Genomic DNA, 19032 nt, shown 5'->3' on the forward strand with positions numbered 1-19032 from the left:
ATTTCACTGGTCATTTTTTACAGATTTTGATTGCAAACTACTTCTCACACATATGGGCCCCTAAATTGCCAGGTCCAGTATAACTACGCCACAAGTGACCCCATTTTGGAAAGAAGACACCCCAAGGTATTCCGTGAGGGGCATGGCGAGTTCCTAGAATTTTTTATTTTTTGTCGCAAGTTAGTGGAATATAAGACTTTGTAAGAAAAAAAAAAAAATCATCATTTTCCACTAACTTGTGACAAAAAATAAAAAGTTCTATGAACTCACTATGCCCATCAGCGAATACCTTAGGGTGTCTTACTTTCCGAAATGGGGTCATTTGTGGGGTTTTTCTACTGTTTGGGCATGTGAGACAGTGACAGGTCTCACGCAGGTTGGAGGTAAGGAAGGGGTGGATAGTGCGGTCCACACCCCTGTTCCACCTCAGGTGAGAGAAGCTGGAGGTAATCAGCCTGGCATAAGGCACCTCCCAGAGTGTCAGAAAGGGGGGAGTGTGTTGCCTGTGGACAGAGGCCTGGAGGCTCTGTGTGGTCGAAGCCAGGAAGGCTGAGTGACCACGATTCCCCAAGAGACACTGGACTGGAGGCAGTGGGCGTACTGTGCTCTGTACAGCCAGGAGGCTGGGGGACATTGGCTCAGAAAGCCGCACGTGTTCACAGGGTGTGAACAGGGACTTAGGTGAGTCAGGGATCCATTTGTTTAGTTAGAGCTTGGACGGGCGAGTGTTTATTATTTTGTCATTTTGTTGTTGCTGGTGTTGCACAATAAATGCACTGTTTGGACATTATATCCGTGTCTGGTAAAGTAACCTGTGAGAATGACCCCCTAAGAAGAGCTAATCCCCCACAGGCATTGTAGAACCTCAGGAAACATGAGAAGTGCTCAGAAAGTCAGAGCTGCTTCAAAAAGCTGAAATTCACATTTTTGTACCATAGTTTGTAAACGCTATAACTTTTACCCAAACCATTTTTTTTTGCCCAAACATTTTTTTTTATCAAAGACACATAGAACAATAAATTTAGCTGAAAGTGAAAAATGTCATTTTTTTGCAAAAAAATCGTTAAATTTCGATTAATAACAAAAAATGTCAGCAGCAATGAAATACCACCAAATGAAAGCTCTATTAGTGAGAAGAAAAGGAGGTAAAATTCATTTGGGTGGTAAGTTGCATGACCGAGCGATAAACGGTGAAAGTAGTGTAGTGCAGAATTGTAAAAAGCGGCCTGGTCATTAAGGGGGTTTCAGCTAGGGGGGTTGAAGTGGTTAATAGCATCCTGGCTGCCATAGTAACACTGAAAGCATTTTGAAGACGGATCCGTCTTCAAATGCTTTCAGTACACTTGCGTTTTTCCGGATCCGGCGTGAAATTCCGGCAAGTGGAGTACACGCTGGATCCGGACAACGCAAGTGTGAAAGAGGCCTTACGCTGATTCTGCAGTTTACAGAAATTCCCCATATGTGGCGGTAAACTGCTCTATGGGCACGTGGCAGTGGTCAGAAGGAAAGCAGTGCCATATGAATTTTGGAGGAAGATTTTGCTGGAATGCTTTTTAGGCGCCATTTTATATTTAAAGAGACCCTGACGTACCCCTACAGTGGAAACCCTCAAAAACCGGCCAAGACCGTAAGGTGAAATAGGGCCGAGTCCTTAAGGGGTTAAAGCAGATTCCCTGAATATAACAGTGCCACACACAGTGCCCCCCATTACTCAGTGTCCATATAGATCAGTGCCACATAATGTGCTCCCAATTACAGTATGCAGTTGAACAGGAAAACTCTGCTCGAAAACTCCAGGTGGTCACGCGAGTCTAACAGACGGTGGTGTCAGCGGTGTGACAGAGAGGTAAGTACTGAGGAACCCATCTTGCCTACACAGGTCAGAAAGCTGCTGGATTTTCAGAAAAGCTCAGAGAACCCCTTTAGTGTAAATCAACACCCATGTAATAAATGATTATCAGAACCAGGCTTGTCTAGGGTTTTCTATTCCTTTTATTACAGAACTTCTGCACTGTGGTCACTTCCAAAAAAATGAAAGTAGAATTGAAGCTACTAAGGTGATTCCGCCGGCGGAGGTCACTGGGATAATGCTGAAGACATTGCTCTAGTAGACTCCATGGAACTCTTCTTTCCTATAAGACAGAAGACACATAAACCCATTCCTCTCTGCTGGTTCTGGCACATCAGTCTGACCGTGTAGGCTGACCCTTACCATCATGCCTCTTCTATGTACATCAGACCTAACACATAGATATTGAGGTCTATCTGAATAAGAAATGCAGGTTATTACCGGTTTTGTGTCACTGGGTCGATGGAAATGCTTGTAAAGTCCATTTCAGTTTCTTGTAGGCCATGAACTGCAGGGCTCCATCTGATGTTCCCAGCAGGCCTGGTACAAACCCTACAGATATAAGACATGAAGGTTACTGATGGTAAAGCCTGACATCTATGATGATTGTAAGACATTATAGAGACACTGATTACCTTGTGCAGGAATTTCTTCCTGCCCATGCATCGTAGTAAGAGCATGGAACATGTCCTTTTATTGTCATCATGAAGGGTTAACACCAGCATTGTACTGAGGAACAAGACAAGTAAAAAAGGGTTAAGGCATCTGCATGAAAGAAATGATGCAAGAAATGAGTCTCACAAGGAACAAACCCAAGACAACAATTATGTTCTGAACAGTGTAAGTATGGCGGTGCAGTGGTTAACAGTTGTACCTTGTTGTCCTGTGGCCGTAGGTGAAAACTGGACCAGGACTACACCTGCATCATGTTCTCCTGGGGTATATTCACATGTGGCAGATTTGTTGCACATGATAGACTTATATCTTCCATTCATCTACTCACATCAATGGAACTGATTTGACCCATAAAATAGCGCAGTAAGAGGCACGCTCACCCTGTATGTATGGCCCTCGGTCTGAATACACAATGCAGGGGGTGCTGTGCTCTAGTGAATATAGCAGCCCACGTTATGGATCACAGAGGCTAGGCTCCCCACAGCCTACAATGGAGAGGCAGCTGGCAATGGAAAGGCGGCCATTCCAGGTTATGGGGAGTACCACCACCATGATCCAGTGAACATGGGGCACGGCTCGTCCATGCCAGAGGTGGGATCCCGCACATTCTTATAGTAATAGCACTACAAAATGTATGACTACAGTACAATGGAGGGAAAGCAGGCTGACAATCAATGTGACCACTTTTATAGCACCCAGCAAGGTTGTCACCCCAGGTTTTCATGCACTGATGCAACCCACCCCATCTGGTACTGCTGAATAACTAAATGAGTTTACCTTCAGAAGCCTTGGAAAGATGAGTATCATCTACTGTAGGAACAGCAATGGCCGCCAAATTAAACAGAAGATCAGATTTACATCTAATGACAGGTCACCACATCTTCAGTCCAGTCCTGTCTTGGGGCTTGGGGAGGTTTGGGTGACAGAAGCCCCTGCCTTTCTCCAACCAGATGAGAATATAAAGATATCAGTGTTTTCATGTAATGTTCTCTTACAAGAAGTAAAGCCTCACCTCACAGATTTGGGGTAAGCCCCTAAGTCTCTGCCTTAATTTACTAACAGGAGCAGAGATCTTGAACATGGTGAGGAACTTCACTACAAAGCATATTTGAAAGCTACATTTGGTATAATTAAATTGTTAGGGGTACTATAACCCCCAGCATACCCATATATGTACATAAACATTACATAGAGGCAGTAATGGATCATATAAGCACTGTGGTTGTACCTGTAAAGCAGATCTTGACCAGGTTCTGCGGGTGTAGTAACACGGTACAGATGAATTCCCTGCTGAGGCCGGCCATCAGGTTCTCGTACTGGCCATTTCTGAAGAGCTGTCTCACTATTGTGACCGGGTAGGAGGTGGGCAGTGCTGGCTCAACAGCTGGTCCAGATGAGGTAGCCATGTGGATGTCTGATGTTGGCACTGTACACATATTACATCTAGGGCCCGAGTGGGCTTGAAATGCAGCCCAGGCACACATACCACGGTGCAACACAACATTCTTGCCCATTGGTGCAGGACAAACACCACAGTACAGAATATCTCCCCAGAAGTGCCAAACACCACAGTGCAGCAACATTGTACTCCCTCCAGACCCTCCCCTATTTGCTGAAGCTTTTTCCCCCTCCTCTACCGGGGGAAATATGTCATGGCTGAGGATGGGGAAAATCCTCAACCGTGCGATGTCAATAGGATAAGGGTAGCTGCTAGGCCAGGACGATAGGATCAGGGAGCAGGTCACCTCCTAGCTCGTCCCTAAATCTGACCCTGACTCCTAACCGTATGAGCCAACCCAGATGGTAGGAGGGCTCATACTCCGGAACCTAGGGTCCCTACTAGCCCTCAGGAAATCCCTAGACTAGGAGCAGGGTAAGACGACCTGTTCCTCCTAGACACGGACGAACAGGACTCTCACTGGCCAAGGAGCAAGGAGAGGGGAAACATATACAGCATATGGATATGGTAGGTGAGTTAAACCAGTACCACACCTACAAGTACTGATGTCCACACAAACATTAAGGACACAGCACACACACACAACTCACACAGGTATCCAGGACTGCAAAACAACATAGAGAGCATAAAAACTTCTTCTTAACATCATACATATATTTTTTATGACCACAAGGGTGGCCCTCACTGGATAGATGGCATATAAGACCAGGAGGATGACTCCAGCATAGAGCATGGCTGCAGTACCCCTCAGCTACAGGCATCCAGCAGGAGCTAAATAGCCCAAGCAACCACACCCACATACTAGGAAAGGAGTTAACCCTTCCAACACCAGACAAGGTAAGTGTCACTTAAAGGGGAAATGCACACACAACTAAATCCCGTGCAGACCAAACATAGAAAGTGAACACATACAAACACACGTTGCAGATGCAACCGCATGCCTTGACAGCGAGCCGCCTAGCAACCAGCTTAGGCTGCTACACTGCCAACATCATGTTGCCAGCGGCAACCACACGTGAGGCAAGATACTAACTGTCCTCACCTGCGGAAGACAACAAGCAGACCGCTGACAACTGCATGCGACACAAAGAGTCACGACCAGACACATAGTCGTGACAAAATAATGACATGGGGGGAAGTGATGGAAATGGGGAAAACTAATGGCATGGAGGGAATTGATGGAACTGGGGGGAACTGATGGCACTGGTGGGAACTGATGGCACTGGGGTCAGATGGCTTGGGGGAATTGATGGCACTGGGGACAGATGAAATGGGGAGGCTGAGGCCAATGGGGATGGATGTTATGGAGGGACAGATGGCACGGTGGGGCTGATGGCATGAGGGGACTGATAACATGGGGGGCTGATGGCACTAGCAACTTATGGCATGGGGGAGACTGATGGCATGGTGGACAGACTTGAGAATAATTCATTATGAAATAAATCGATAGCTGCAGCGCTACCCGCTTTCCACGCCTCCACCACTGGCCGAAGCGTTTCCCCCTTCCCACTCCTCCTCCCTTGGCTGAAGCATTTCCCCCTTCCCACCCCTCCCCCATTGGCTGAAGCATTTCCCCCTTCCCACCCCTCCCCCATTGGCTGAAGAAATTCCCACCCCTCCCCCATTGGCTGAAGCAATTCCCCCTTCCCACCCCTCCCCCATTGGCCAAAGCATTTCCCCTTTCCCACCCCTCCCCCATTGGCCAAAGCATTTTCCCCTTCCCACCCCTCCACAATTGGCCAAAGCATTTTCCCCTTCCCACCCCTCCCCAATTGGCCAAAGCATTTCCCCCTTCCCACCCCTCCCCATTGGCCGAAGCATTTCCCCTTCCCACCCCTCCCCCATTGGCCAAAGCATTTCCCCCTTCCTACCTCTCCCCCATTGGCCGAAGCATTTCCTACTTTTCACCCCTCCCCCATTGTCTGGTGCTTTCCCCCCTTCCCACCCCTCCCCATTGGCCAAAGCATTTCCCCTTCCCACCCCTCCCTTATTGGCCAAAGCATTTCCCCTTCCCACCCCTCCCTTATTGGCCGAAGCATTTCCCCCTTCCTACCTCTCCCCCATTGGCCGAAGCATTTCCTACTTTTCACCCCTCCCCCATTGTCTGGTGCTTTCCCCCCTTCCCACCCCTCCCCCATTGGCCTTAGCATTTTCCCCTTCCCCATTGGCCATTTCCCTGTTCCCACTGGCATCTGACTTTTTTCCTTCCCACTCCTTCCCTACTGACATCAGAATTTACCCCCTTCTCACTGACATCAGAACTGTCCCCCTCACACCCCTCCCACACTGACAGCAGCACTGTCCTTCTTCCCACTTCTCCACCGCTGACAGCAACACTTTCCTCCTTCCCACCCCTTTCCTGCTGACAGAGGCATTTCCTACATCTATCGTCTCCCCCACTAACAGCAACATTCTTCTCCAAAGTACCCCTCCCCACTGTCAGCAGGACTCTCCCCATTTCCACCCCTCTAAAACTAGCAGGATCAGAGATGATGGAGGTGAAAGGGAGATTGTCAGGTCCTTCAGTTATTGACGCCACAGAAACTGCAATGTTTTGTCACCTTTACCATGGTAGGCGGCCCCCTGACTGACCAGCCCACTGGGAATCTGTCACGTGGGGGAAATTACAAGTCCAAGCTGGGTTACTGGCCTAAGTCTCTGCCTGCCAGCAAAACCGGTGCTGTCATTACCCATGTGAACTATGGTCAGGAAGCAAATAATATATTCTGAGTAAACCAGAGTAAATGTGCATGTAGTATGCGGACCATCCAATTCCAATCCAGGGATAGAAGAGCCCACCATAGTTCAGTCCATTATGGTTAAGGTGTGCAGAAATCCCAGTATATGAGGCACTAAAAGGGATCTACCCAGAGGTGAGGCCGGGAGAGAGGCAGACTGTCCTGCAGTCAATTACAGTAAGGTACCAAATCGGCAGGCAGGAGAGTAATCAAAAACAGTCCGGGTCAGGGCAGGCAGCAAGCAATCGTAGTCCAAAAACAGGCCGCGGTCAGGGCAGGCAGCAAACAATCATAGTCTAAAAAAACAGGCCGAGGTCAGGGCAGGCAGCAAACAATCATAGTCTAAAAAAACAGGCCGAGGTCAGGGCAGGCAGCAAACAATCGCAGTCCAAAAACAGTCCGGGGTCAGGGCAGGCGGCAGTAAAAACACAGTCCATTAGTCAAGCCGAGGTCAAAACCGAAAAGTCAATCCGAAAAGCAGCTGTGCGCTAAGATGGTACTCACGCTCTGCAGGGGACTCCACCACTACCTTTTTTTGCGGCAGAAGGAGATTTTCCCATGGTATTCCCGGTAGTGGTAGATGACATCACGGGTAAAGGTGTACCTGAGATATTCTCCCTCATGCGTCACATAGGAGTCCCGCACGTCCACCAATGGTCTGGTCAGCATGGCTATCATGTTCTTCCGAGACGCATAACTGACAGGGAGCCATTGTGGGAAGTTATTCAGCGGTCTCGCAGTGACCTTAATACGCGGTGGTAAGGCGGCAGGCACACTGCGGACTCTAGATGTTTCTGCTGCTCCTCTCGGGGATGGTGTTTTCCCGGCAGATGGTCTACTGGGCAATGAGGGATAGGTCTGCTCCTCACCTGGTGTTATGGTGGGCTGTGGTACCCGATGTTCCTCTAGCTCTACTTCTGCCGCACAGGTGTTATCGGCAGGTGGTGGTGCCGGAGGTAGTGGGGGTCCTCCCTGCAGTCGAAGGTATCGGCCAGGTTCCTCCTGTCTAGGTATATCAAACAGTGTTTTAAAATCTGGCACGATACCTTCTAATCCAGCTGTAAGATGGTTATAGCCAGGTCTTCTTGGCTTCCGGCTGTACGGGGGCCTCCGGGAAGGATGGACATGTCTCCGGGGCTGGAGTTTTCCTCCAGCCCCCGTAGCAGCCATTTGGCTGCCTCTCCCACAACACACCTAGAAAAAGTGTGAGGGGTGGGGGGGGGGGCAGACAAACAAAAAAAAAAACGCAAAAAAAAAAATAAATAAAGGGAAATAAGCAAATCGCTCGCTCTGCACAACTCTCAACAGCTCCTCTCTCCACGAACCTCAACTCACTCTGACCGTTCTGACAGTTGGAGGTCTCCAGGGCGACGCGTCTGTGATGTCATGCTCGGCAATGGGAGCTAATGCATGGAAACGGTGGTGTTGCCCATGGCAACCAAACCCATCCTAGCTGTGTAGGCTAGAAAATAGTAATCTGTATGGAGCATAGTGTAGATTTTCAGAAACAGTGAACCTAATGTAGGAGGGCATGCTGGGATCTGTAGTGCATGTGAGCTGTGCTGATGACAGTTGTAATGTAAAATAACGGTGGTTTTCTTCCAGTGAGGGGGATGGGAGAGAAGTGCTGGTCTTGTCCTTAATATGGCCACAGAACCAGCACTACTTCCAGCTGTGACTCGGGCGCTGTCAGTGAGGAGGAGGCAGAGTACTGCTCCTCCATGCTGTCCCCTCCTCCTCTGAGATCCGCAGGACAGGCACACCATTTGCCAGTACTGCCTCTTGTTTTCTATTGGCTGCAGCCTCCTATGACACGTGCTGCCAGCCAATGACAGGGATCCTGGACTAGATGTTGGGCACACCCCCTGTGTATTAGTCACAGGGCAGGCCCCGCCCACCAGCACGGAGCTTTTCTGGAGCAGGCGGCTGCTTGTGAATACAGCCCGAGCTCTGCAGTCTGCACTGACAGGGAAGGAGGGCAGAGGGACCCGGTGTCTGACTGTTCTCTGCCCCCTGGAGCTGCTGGGACAGGGAGTAATGGCCCCTTCTTCTCCACACTGCCTGCCAGGCCTGCTGTTCCTCTGCTGCTCCAACACGTTACATAGTATGTAATGTAGTGGTACAGGTGACAGCAGGGGGATGGGAGGAGTAGTGACAGCAGGAGGATGGGAGGAGTAGTGACAGCAGGTAGATGGGAGGAGTAGTGATACAGGTGACAGCAGGGGGATGGGAGGAGTAGTGATACAGGTGACAGCAGAGGGATGGGAGGAGTAGTGACAGAAGGGGGATGGGAGGAGTAGTGGTACCGGTGACATCAGGGGGAGGGGAGTAACAGTGATACAGGTGACAGTAGCAGGATGGGAGTAGTAGTAGTGGTACATGTGACAGAAGAGGGATGGGAGGAGTAGTGGTACAGGTGACAGCAGGGGGATGGGAGTAGTAGTGATACAGGTGACAGTAGAAGGATGGGAGTAGCAGTGGTACAGGTGACATCATGGGATGGGAGTATTAGTGATACAGATAACAGCAGAGGAATGGGAGTATTAGTGGTACAGGTGACAGCAGAGTAATGGGAGGAGTAGTGACAGCAGGGAGATGGGAATAGTAGTGATACAGGTAACAGTAGCAGGATGGGAGTAGTAGTGCTACAGGTGACAGAAGAGGGATGGGAGGAGTAGTGGTACAGGTGACATCAGGGGGATGAGAGTAGTAGTGATACAGATGACAGCAGAGGGATGGGAGTAGTAGTGACACAGGTGACAGCAGAGAAATGGGAGAAGTAGTTACAGCACAGGGATGGGAGTAGTAGTTGTACAGGTGACATCAGGGGGATGGGAATAGTAGTGATACAGGTGACAGCAGGGGGATGGGAGTAGTAGTAATACAGGTGACAGCAGAGGGATGGGAGTAGTAGTGGTACAGGTGAAAGTAGAGAGATGGGAGTAGTAGTGGTACAGGTGACAGAAGAGGGATGTGAAAAAGAGTGACAAGGATGATGGGATGGTAGAAGTAGTGATACAGGTGAAAGCAGAGGGATGGAAGGAGTAGTGGTACAGGTGACAGCAGAGGGATGGGAGTAGTAGTGACACAGGGGACAGCAGAGGAATGGGAGAAGTAGTTACAGCACGGAGATGGGAAGTAGCAGTAGTACATGTGATATCAGGGGGATGGGAGTAGTAGTGATACAGGTGACAGCAGAGGGATGGGAGTAGTAGTGGTACAGGTGACTGCAGAAGGATGGGAGTAGTAGTGGTACAGGTAACAGCAGAGGGATGGGAGTAGCAGTGGTACAGGTGACATCAGGGGGATGGGAGTAGTAGTGATACAGGTGACAGAAGAGAGATGGGAGGAGTAGTGGTACAGGTGACAGCAGAGGGATTCACTGATTCCAAGGACGAAGCTGGACTGGTTAAGGTAAGGATGATATCATCCGCGTACAGTGACAGACGGTGTCTGTTTCCAATCTGTACCCCTTCTATTTTAGATGTCTGGCGAATTGCTTGAGCTAAAGGTTCCAGTAATAGTATAAATATGAGGGGCGATAGAGGACACCCCTGCCTCGTGCCGTTGGACAAAACTAACGGGTCAGACAAAACCCCATTGGCCAGGACTCGGGCAGATGGTCTGGTGTACAGCGCTTTTATCGCCGTTACCGTGTATTTCGGGAATCCCATCTTATGGAGCACCGAGAAGACAAAAGACCAATTAACGCGGTCAAATGCCTTCTCAGCGTCCAGAGTAGCAAACACTGCAGGCATCCCGGCCCGGCCGACGAAGTCTATTAGGTTTAATACTCTTCTAGAATTATCTGTGATCTGCCGACCCTGTACGAATCCCACTTGGTCAGGGGCCACTAGGGATGGTATGATTTTTGCTAGTCTATTCATGAGTAGTTTCGCGTAAATCTTGAGGTCTGTATTTATTAGGGAAATTGGTCGGAAGTTTTGGGGGACAGATGGTTCATTCCCTGATTTTGGCAAATTCACTAATGACTGCCTCTAGCATTTCGCTAGGCATTCTCCCCTCTGTCATGGCACAAGACAGGGTTGTATAGTTGGGAGTAATAGGACATAAATCTATTGGCGATAGCCTTAGGGTCGTAGATCTTTTGGGTTTTAGAGGGGTCCCAAAGATATGCGATGCGTGATTTTAGGGTTCTGGATTTAATTTACTTCGCTAGTAAGCCACCGGCCTTATTGGCTTGGAAGTAGTACATAGCTTTTACTTTCTTCAGTGAAAGTTCATATTTATGTAGAAAACTTTCCCTAAGCTGCAGCCTAAGGGATCTCAGCTTTTCTGAAAGCTCCGATAATGGAGAGGGTTTATTTAGAGATTCAGTGATTTGGATTTGTGAGAGTAGGTCAGCTTTGAACTTCTCCCGGATGAAGGCCTTATGAGCCACCCAGACTACTGCCGGGTTTGACACTGATCCGGCATTAAACTGGAAGTATTCTTCCAGGGCTTGGGTCACCTCAGCCTGGTATAGTGTATTGGCAATACATACTTGTTTGCTTTCCAGAGTGGGTTTGGATGGAGTTGTAAATTGCTCAGTGACGTCTACTTCTACAGGCGCATGATCCGACCAGATAATCTGGCCTATACTGGAATTTTTCCGCTGCCGAAAGGGTCTCTCTATCCACTAGGATCAGATCAATGCGTGAATAGGAAGTGGTGGGCGGGTGAATAGTAAGAGTAGTCTCTTTCGGAAGTGTGGTCAATACGCCAAACGTCATATAAAGAGTGTTCTAATAAAGATTGTGTTAAAAAGTGGGGGCTATTCCTAGCTGAGGTGGAGGAGTCTTGGGAGGGCTCTGGGACCATATTGAAGTCCCTGCATATGATGAACCTACCTTTCCTGCACTGACTGCACCTTGTTGAGTAGTCTATTTAGAAAGTGTTGTGGTCTCACATTTGGGGCATAAATCCCTACCAACGTATATAATAACACATTATTCAAAGAACAGACAAGTATAATATACCGCCCTACCGGGTCAATGGTAGAGAAAATAGCGGTGTGAGCAACAGAATTCCTGATTGCCATGAGGACCCCCTGCTTTTTCCCCTCCCCATGGGCCTGAAGTATAACCGGGAAGCAATGGTGTTTTATCCTTTCGGCCTCTGTAGCAATAATATGTGTCTCTTGGGCACAAAAGATATCACATTTAAGTGAGAGGGCCTCCTTCCACATCATCCGGCGCTTGTAAGGGCTATTAAGGCCACATACATTTAGAGAACCTATTTTCAGCTCCATGGTGATAGAAGTATTGCTGTAACAGATAAGCTCTCGTCTGAGGTGGAAGGGGTGTACCCTTCTCTTCAAGGCAGTACATGGACATACATGTTTGTATAGGCAAGGCTCTATCAAACATTAGATACAAAAGGTGAACCGGAGAAGAAAACATGAAAAACATAAAAAAAACAGAAACGCTCCACCTAAAGAAAGGGGTAGATGTGGAAAAGAACAAGAGGCTTGTGAAAATGCCCCTTTTGTACTTGCGGGAGAAGTTCAGTCATGCACACTGAGGGAGGGGGTGCTCATCCACTCTAGTAGTGTACAGGTAGTTAGAGTTATTGAACCCTTCAACGATTCTTCTTGCGCCTGCTCTCCACCAGGTGCTACTCGTTGCCATCTATAATGCATGGGGGAGTCTTGTGGATTTGCGAATCCTCCACATCAGTGGTGCCCAACCATTTTTCGTCTGAGGGCCGCACTAGACTTGGTATAAGTGGCATTTGGTATTTTGCGGCCCGGAACCAGGTAACTTTGCCAGAAAGAAATGCAAATGCTGTGAGGGGGCACATGTGAGCATTACTACTGTGAAGAGGGCACATATCTGGCATAACTACTGTGAGGGGGCACATATCTGGGCATAACTACTGTGAGAAGGGCACATATCAGGATATAACTACTGTGAGGAGGGCACATATCAGGGCATAACTACTGTGAGGGGGCACGAGTGAGCATTACTACTGTGAAGAGGGCACATATCTGGGCATAACTACTGTGAGGGGGCACATATCTGGGCATAACTACTGTGAGTGGGGCATGTGTGAGCATTACGTCTGTGAAGAGGGCACATATCTTGGCATTATTACTGTGAGGGGGCATGTGATGTATACATGTGTGTACTGTTTGTAGTGCAGTATGTGATGATCACACACTGCACTACATACATTACACACATGTATACATCACATACTGTGCTATCACCTTCTTCTGCAGGTCTACCTTGATGTCTGGTCTTTAGGCTTCAGTCAGATCCTCCACCGCCATACTTGCGCCTTGTGCCCGAAACCACCTGGCCCCTCCTCCATTCATCTCCCGCCGGCTTCTCCTACAGCAGGGCGCTCTATCGCTCCAGTGCCCGCCCAATCTTACCAATCAGGAGCGTAGCTAAAAATGACTGGGCCCCATAGCAAAAAAAGTGTATGTCCCCCCCCCATCCCGGACCTCCCTTCCAGAGCTCCCACCGAAACACCCCTCCAGGACCTCCCACCCCAACATCCCCATACCCCTCCTTAGATCCCCCCTTCAGTGTTGTCAACAGATCCCCCCCCTTCAGTGTCGTCCATAGACACCCCCCTTCAGTGTCGTCCACAGATTCCCCCCCCTTCAGTGTCATCCACAGATATCCCCCCCTTCAGTGTCGTCCACAGATATCCCCCCCTTCAGTGTCGTCCACAGATATCCCCCCCTTCAGTGTCGTCCACAGATATCCCCCCCTTCAGTGTCGTCCACAGATATCCCCCCCTTCAGTGTCGTCCACAGATATCCCCCCCTTCAGTGTCGTCCACAGATATCCCCCCCCTTCAGTGTCGTCCACAGATATCCCCCCCCTTCAGTGTCGTCCACAGATATCCCCCCCCTTCAGTGTCGTCCACAGATATCCCCCCCTTCAGTGTCGTCCACAGATATCCCTCCCCTTCAGTGTCGTCCACAGATATTTCCCCCCCTTCATCTTCGTCCAAAGATATCCTCCCCTTCAGTGTCGTCCACAGATATCCCCCCTTCAGTGTCGTCCACAGATATCCCCCCCACCCAGAGCCGCTTCCTAGCTAATTTATTCACTGCTTTTGCCTCTGTGAAATTGAAGAGAAGCGCTGTAATCTCGCACAGGCGCACTGGCAGAGGTCAGGAAGATGGTGCATGCGCACTTCGATGCCTCTGCGAGATTACGGCGCTTCTCTTCAATTTCACAGAGGCAAGTGCAGTGAATAAATTAGCTAGGAGGCGGCGCTGGGTGGGGAGATTGCACGCACAGGCAGCATTGCTTTGCTGCCTGTGCCATTCGCAGCGCTCCCTGCGCTGATAAAGTCCTGTCACTGCGCGGGCCACATGACACGGCATCACGGGCCACATTTGGCCCGCGGGCCTTAGGTTGGGCATCACTGCTCCACATCAATGTTCTATGAGGCCAGCACCGCCTTTCCTTCATCTACTGATCGGATCACCACGAAGGAGCCATTCTTATGGACTAGAAGCTTAACTGGGAAACCCCAGCGGTAGGCAATGGAATGTGCTCTCAGGGGGGAAGTTATCGGGGCCAGATTGTGGCGTAGTTGTAAAGTAGCCACTGAGAGGTTGGCAAACAATTTAATTGTCTGATAAGGTGCCGGTAAGGTTTCCAGTTCCCTAGCGTTGGTCAGGACACCTCCTCATTCTAGCCAGTACGTCCCTTGGGACGTCCTCAGACAGGTGTTTCAGCTTAGCTATCCTGTGGGCTCTATCTATAATTAAGTCTTGCTCGGAATATGTTGGTAAAAGCAGGTTAATTAGCCCTTGTATGTAATCTTGGAGGCCCGCATGTGGAATACTCTCTGGCACCCCTCGCAGTTTCAGGTTATTTCTACGGGACCAATCCTCCAGATCAGCCACTTTTGCTCTAAGTCGCTCTATCTCCTCAGTAGGTCATGAGAGTCTATAAGGTTATTGTGGGAAGCCGCAAACTCCCCCATCTTGACTTCCACATGTTGTACCCTGTTCCCCAACTTGGCAACAGGTGATTGGATCGGTACAGTTAGCTTGGAAATATGTGTTGACATAGAGTGATTAACCACTTAAAGACCACAGGTTTATACCCCCTAGTGACCAGGCCCTTTTTTACAAATCGGCACTTCACAACTTTAACGGTTTATTGCTCGGTCATGCAACTTGGAACCCAAATGAATTTTACCTCCTTTTCTTTGAACAAATACAGATTACTTTTGGTGGTATTTGATTGCTGCTAAAATTTTTAGTTTTTCCGATATTAATCAAAATAGGCTGCAATTTTCTCAAATTTAAAATTATATTTCTATACAAGTTTGTGTCAGAATTTATTGTGCTACATGTCTTTGATAAAAAAAAATCCAATAAGTGTATATTTATTGGTTTGCGCAAAAGTTATAGCGTTTACAAACTATGGTACAAAAATGTGAATTTCTGCATTTTGAAGCAGCTCTGACTTTATGAGCACCTGTGATGTTTCTTGAGGTGCTAGAATGCCAGGATAGTATAAATACCCCCCAAATGACCCCATTTTAGAAAAAAAGACACCCCAAAGTAATTGCGGAGGGGCATGGTGAGTTCATGTATGATTTTTTTTTTTTTTCACAAGTTAGCGGAAAATGACACTTTCTGACAAAAATAAATAAAAATAAAGTTTCCATTTCTGCTAACTTCTGGCAAGAAATAAAAAAAATCTCCCACGGCCTCACCATGCCCCTCAGTGAATACCTTGGGGTGTCTACTTTCTGAAATGGGGTCATTTGTGGGGTGTGTTTACTGTTCTGGCATTTTGGGCGGGGCTAAATTGTTAGCAAACCTATAAAGCCTAAAGGTACTCGTTGGACTTTTGGCCCCTTTACGCACCTAGGCTGCAAAAAAGTGTCACACTTGTGGTATCGCCATACTCATAAGAAGTAGGGCAATGTGTTTTAGGGTGTATTTTTACATATGCCCATGCTGGGTGAGAGAAATATCTCAGTAAATTGACAACTTTGTATAAAAAAATGTAAAAAGCTGTTATTTACAGAGATATTTCTCACACACAGTACGGGTATATGTAAAAATACACCCCAAAACACATTGCCCTACTTCTCCTGAGTACGGCGATACCACATGTGTGACACTTTTTTGCAGCCTAGGTGCACAAAGGGGCCCAAATTCCAATGAGTACCTTAAGGATTTCACAGGGCATTTTTTACACATTTGGATTCCAAACTACTTCTCATGCTTTAGGTCCCCTAAAATGCTAGGGCAGTATAAATACCCCACAAGTTACCTCATTTTGGAAAGAAGACACCCCAAGGTATTCCGTGAGGGGCATGGCGAGTTCCTAGAATATATATATTTTTTTTGGCACACCTTAGCGGAAATTATTTTTTTTTTTCTTGAAAAGTCTCATATTCCACTAACTTGTGACAAAAAATAAAATTTTACATGACTTCGCCATGCCCCTCACGAAAAATACCTTGGGGTGTCTTCTTTCCAAAATAGGGTCACTTGTGGGGTATTTATACTGCCCTAGCATTTTAGGGGCCCTAAAGCGTGAGAAGTAGTTTGGAATCCAAATGCGTAAAAAATGCCCTGTGAAATCCTAAAGGTACTCATTGGAATTTGGGCCCCTTTGCGCACCTAGGCTGCAAAAAAGTGTCACACATGTGGTATCGCCGTACTCAGGAGAAGTAGGGCAATGTGTTTTGGGGTGTATTTTTACATATACCCATGCTGGGTGAGAGAAATATCTCTGTAAATGACAAATTTTCCCATTTTTTTATACACAGTTGTCAATTTACAGAGATATTTCTCTCACCCAGCATGGGTATATGTAAAAAGACACCCGAAAACACATTGCCTGAGTACGGCGATACCACATGTGTGACACTTTTTTGCAACCTAGGTGCGCAAAGGGGCCCAAATTCCAATGAGTACCTTTTAGGAGGGCATTTTTAGACATTTGGATTCCAGACTTCTTCTCACGCTATAGGGCCCTTAAAATGCCAGGGCAGTATAAATACCCCACATGTGACCCAATTTTGGAAAAAAGACACCCCAAGGTATTCCGTGAGGGGAATGGCGAGTTCTTAGAGGATTTTTCTTTTTTTGGCACAAGTTAGCGTAAATTGATTTGGCACAAGTTAGCGCAAATAGATTTTTATTTTTTTCTCACAAAGTCTCCCTTTCCGCTAACTTGGGACAAAAAGTTAAATCTTTCATGGACTCAATATGCCTCTCAGCGAATACCTTGGGGTGTCTTCTTTCCAAAATGGGGTCATTTGTGGGGTGTTTGTACTGCCCTGGCATTTGAGGGTCTCCACAATCATTACATGTATGGCCAACATTAGGAGTTTCTGCTATTCTCCTTATATTGAGCATACGGGTAATGAAAAAAGGAAAATGAACGGCACAGATGTCTTCATTCGCATCGATCAATGTGGATAAAAAAACCTATGCCAAAAAATAAAAATGTGCAAAAAAAAAAGGGGGAAAGGCATCTGCCAGGACATAGCAGCGCTGCGCCCAACATCCAAACCCACTCAGCCCGTATGCCCTGGCAAACCTGATTTCTCCATTCACATCAATTGATGTGGATGAATAAATCATTGCCAGAATTATTATTTTTTTATAAAAAATGTTTGCCAAAGCATATGAACACCGCCCCTCAGCTCATAAGCCTTGGCAAACGTATATTTTTTACTGCAGAGGAGAAATCTCGTCTTGCAGCGCCGCATACACCGACTTTGTGTAATCTGACAGCAGCGCAATGCTTCTGTCAGAATGCACATCAGTGCTGCAGCTGGTTGATCGCTTGGTCCACCTAGAAGGTAAAAAAAACAGGCCGCAACGCAATAAATTTATTAACATTAACTTTATATAACATTTGAACAGAACATTAACTTTTATACATTTTATTGAACTTTTGAAACAGAATTTTTTATTTTTTTACCTTTAGAGGGTAAACGTCTCCTTCCCCATGGGACAATATGCAAAGCGCAAATCGCCCAGAGATGTGGCGAAGTACATTATGCACTTTGTCCCAGGTGAAAGGAGAGGTTTGTGGCAGCTCTGTGTGAAAGGGCCCTAAGACCCCTGTGTGCCTGTCCTGTGTCACGCAATCCCTACACTAATAGTGTACCTGTGTGTGGTACTTGCGGAAACACTCCCCTATGCATAGGGCAGGCTGGTCAGGACAGTCAGGACAAAAAAAGGTGGTGTCACGCCTTATTCCACCCCTGCTACAGACACAACATGTTTTTCTTGGGGAACGTTGAGTTGGGGTACCAGGATAGACACTCGGGAAGTGTCTGCCATGTAGTCGGCTCACTACATCAGGGACTTGGGGCTCGGACCCTCCTGGATACAGGATTTCCGAAATGATCTCTTCCTGGAATTTTAGGAAGGATCCTGTTCTCCCAGCCTTACTGTAGAGAACAAAACTATTATATACAGCCAATTGAATTAAATAAACAGACACCTTCTTATACCAGCGTCTGTTGCGGCGGGACACTAAATAGGGAGCCAACATCTGGTCATTGAAGTCCACCCCTCCCATGTGAAGGTTATAGTCGTGGACAGAGAGGGTTTTCTCAATCACTCTAGTTGCACTTTCAGTTTGCACTGTCATGTCTGCATGAATGGTGGACAGAAGGTAAACGTCCCTCTTGTCCCTCCACTTCACCGCGAGCAGTTCTTGGTCACACAAGGCAGCCCTCTCCCCCCGTGCAAGTCGGGTATTAACGAGCCGTTGGGGGAAGCCCCGGCGACTAGGTCGCGCGGTGCCACAGCATTGAATTCCGACTAGATGTAAGTGCCGAAAGAGTGCCACGCTTGAGTAAAAATTGTCCACGTATTAGTGGTACCCCTTGTGGAGTAAGGGTGACACCAAGTCCCAGACAATTTTGCCACTGCTCCCCAGGTAGTCAGGACATCCGACTGGCTCAAGTTTTGAGTCTTTTCCCTCATAGACCCTAAAACGATATGTATAGCCTGTGGCCCTTTCACAGAGCTTACACAGTTTGACCCCATACCGGGCGCGCTTGCTGGGGATGTACTGTTTGATGCCAAGGCGCCCAGTAAAATATACTAGGGACTCGTCTATGCAGATGTTCTGATTGGGGGTATACGCATCTGCAAATCTGGATGACAAATGGTCTATGAGGGGCCGAATTTTGTGGAGCCGGTCATAAGCAGGGTGGCCTCTTGGATGACAGGTTTTATTGTCAGCGAAATGCATAAAGCACATGATGACCTCAAAACGGGAGCAGAGAACATGGGCATGTAATGTATTGACCAATAGGACTGCAATACATTTGTTTTAGTTAGACCCATA

The 19032-nt window shown here is 47.7% G+C and overlaps 1 long non-coding RNA gene across 1 annotated transcript; it reads right to left on the minus strand.

Annotated features, from left to right (window-relative positions):
• Positions 1-2028: 2028 nt before the first annotated feature.
• On the minus strand, positions 2029-2538 carry LOC122927934. Its single transcript, XR_006387830.1, has 3 exons — positions 2485-2538; positions 2291-2401; positions 2029-2132 (listed from the first exon to the last, which is right to left on the minus strand). It is a non-coding gene; the product is annotated as an uncharacterized LOC122927934 (long non-coding RNA).
• Between the last annotated feature and the right edge of the window lie 16494 nt (positions 2539-19032).

Source organism: Bufo gargarizans, chromosome 2, assembly GCF_014858855.1.
Source record: "Bufo gargarizans isolate SCDJY-AF-19 chromosome 2, ASM1485885v1, whole genome shotgun sequence".
NCBI classification, from domain to species: Eukaryota; Metazoa; Chordata; class Amphibia; order Anura; family Bufonidae; genus Bufo; species Bufo gargarizans.